At 39.2% G+C, this 2,630-nt stretch overlaps 1 long non-coding RNA gene across 1 annotated transcript in view; it reads right to left on the reverse strand.

The window, feature by feature from the left end:
• Positions 1–1,763: 1,763 nt before the first annotated feature.
• Positions 1,764–2,630, reverse strand: part of LOC106524188 (uncharacterized) — a 2,063-nt gene continuing 1,196 nt past the window's right edge. The window contains exons 2-3 of the long non-coding RNA XR_001310983.1: positions 2,523–2,612; positions 1,764–2,422 (exon numbers count right to left, since the gene is read on the reverse strand). This is a non-coding gene — a long non-coding RNA (uncharacterized LOC106524188). The remainder of the gene's footprint in view (positions 2,423–2,522; positions 2,613–2,630) is intronic.

Below are 2,630 nucleotides of genomic sequence, written 5' to 3' on the forward strand. Positions count from 1 at the left end.
GTGTGTGTGTGTGTGTGTGTGTGTGTGTGTGAAGAATAGGGTGTTCAAGGATTTGAATCTGGTAAATTTAAGACATCTTTGCCAAATATCCTCCCAATGCAGGCCTGCATATTGGCAGTGAAAACATGAAAAGCATAATAATGTCAACAGCTTCTGTTTTGGATTTTTTTTTTATCAGAAAATGTGTTTAATGCCTCCCAGAATTTGCTAAGCTGAGCTCCAATGTTCCACCATCTCTCCTWAGATAAAGTAAAATGACACTGGTCTGTAAATTCAGGCTGGTCACATGATGTCACTCCCCATGCACAACGTTTTTCAGCAATTGTTTCTGGATGTGTGATGGCTAGGTTAGCTATTAAGGACATAAAATTCTCTATTTTGTTTTAAAACCAAAATGGAAACCTTATTATTTATTTCAATGTTTATTTTTTTGACATTCTGCATTGTGATTTTTGTGTGACTGGTGAAAAATAGTTAATTTTCTAAATAAACCTAAAGACTCCCAATTTAATAATTAGTCAGGCATTAGTTCTGCATTCTGCCCTGACATTATAAATACACTCAGCCCTGTTCCCATAATTACTGCACACTAATTGTTACCTTTGATTAAATACCATTGCTTCATTGCACTTTGAAACTGCACAGTTTCTCGGCTTCTTGCTGCGTAACTAAAGCTGCTATAGGACGGGAAATGTAACCCTAATCGGATCTTTACAAGAGGTGAGAACACAAACCTCGGGTCAGACCTTCAGACTGGTCTGTTTCAAAGACGAGAAGCAGAAATCCCAGAAGCCGCTGTGCTGCAAAGCGCCGCTGAGGCCTGGCAGGCGGCTCTCTGGAGTCCCAGCCCACTGCCGTGCCAGCCTGGTGTGAAATGGACACTTGTGGGCTCGGCCTGTTCTGTCTGTCCACAGTTGTTAATGATAACATGCACTGGCCTCAGCACTTGATGCTGCTCACATGAGCCTCTCATGGCCTGCCAAGTGGCGTGTATGTTCTTATAGTGCTAATACATCCACAGCCATGTTTGGTATGAGCACTGGACTCATCATCAGCCACCAGCTTTGATCCAGTGAAGGAAGTGAMTGTTCTTGATGGCTTTTTGTACAGCTTTTTTATTTATTATTTTTGCACAGTTTGTGTATTTTTAACCTTACAATTAGTAAAACATATTAAAACTTATTTTAGTAAAATGTTTTGTTTTATATGATCAAAAAACATGATTTATATGCATTTTGTTTGTCCTTTGTTTAGATAAATTCTAAATAAATCACATCAGCAATCTGTAAAAAAAACTGCTCTTTGTTTATAGTATTCTATTTAAATAGCAACAACATGTTTTTTACACTTGCTAAAACTATTAAATTGAAAAAAATTGTCTGTATTTTGCAGGTATTTACAGACACTTGACTGTAAGGCTGCATGCATACATCTATGTGCGCTTTTCTGGCTGAGGGAAATATGACAGCAGCCCCCACCCCCCACCCCACACACACACACACACACTCCAAACTAAAGATTAACATTGTGATTCCCAGTGTCCCAGCAGACAGCGTGATTGATTACATCATATTAAGGTCATTTCTGCATCAGGGTAATTTTCACTCGAGCCTCGCGGCCATATTTTAATGTGCATTTGTTTGGCGGGGCTTGTCGGCTCCYCGCTCCTCTGATCTGCGGGGAAATGGATGGCGACATTAACGAGCTATTAATTAAAAACAACAGCATTAATGATGATGGGTCAAGGAGGAGGAAGAAAAAATAATAATAAWGACATTTTGTAATCAGATTTCTTTTTTCTTACATTTTTTTATTTACATTTTGCAAAATGTGTCGTCTGTTCATTTGGTTTGAACGCAACACGCTTGATGAATTGATCGTATTTTTATAAACAGACTGAAAACTGGGTAACTTCCGGGTTTGTCTTTGATGTGACGTGTTAAAAGATCACATGTGATTAACAGATGTTTTCTTTAGACAATTAAGAAATRAAGGAGGCAAAAAATAAATGAACTTGATATTCAATGTTTTAGTTTGGTTGCGATTTTTCCTGCAGAGAACGTCAGATTTATGTCAGATAAAACAAAAAGCTGATGATATAAAAAAAACAATCAAATGCATTGCTTTAATRATTAAAATATGARTTTGATTTAGAAGATGAAATATTCAACATGATTAGTTATACCTTTCTTTTCAATTTGCATCAATTCTAGGCCCAATTTTATTAAATTCATTCTCCAATCATATTTATCAAGCATGGAGTTCAAAGACAGCCATGTTCAGAAAGGTCTCATGTTTTACGCGCGCTCTTCAGAGTTTTGCTGGAAACTTCCCGCCGTCCCGCAGAGCGTCTCTACATTCTCTGGCCTCTAACCTCCTCACTTCCCTGCTCTCGGTAGCTTCTGACAGCATGTTAACAACACTGGAAAAAGGCCCCAAAGAAATGTCTTGGATTAGCGGTCAGATTTCCCATTTCCCAAAGACGCACAAGGTCCTGAACTCAATTAATGTGTAATAATTACCAGGGCAGCTTCACTCTGACCGCTTCTGGGTGCTTCATTAGGAGAGGAGGCCGCGGCTCGCTGCGGTGAGCTTCTCCTGAGACTCTGAGGCTGAAGGTGGGGGGGGGG

This window comes from Austrofundulus limnaeus, unplaced genomic scaffold (assembly GCF_001266775.1).
Source record: "Austrofundulus limnaeus strain Quisiro unplaced genomic scaffold, Austrofundulus_limnaeus-1.0 Scaffold178, whole genome shotgun sequence".
NCBI classification, from domain to species: Eukaryota; Metazoa; Chordata; class Actinopteri; order Cyprinodontiformes; family Rivulidae; genus Austrofundulus; species Austrofundulus limnaeus.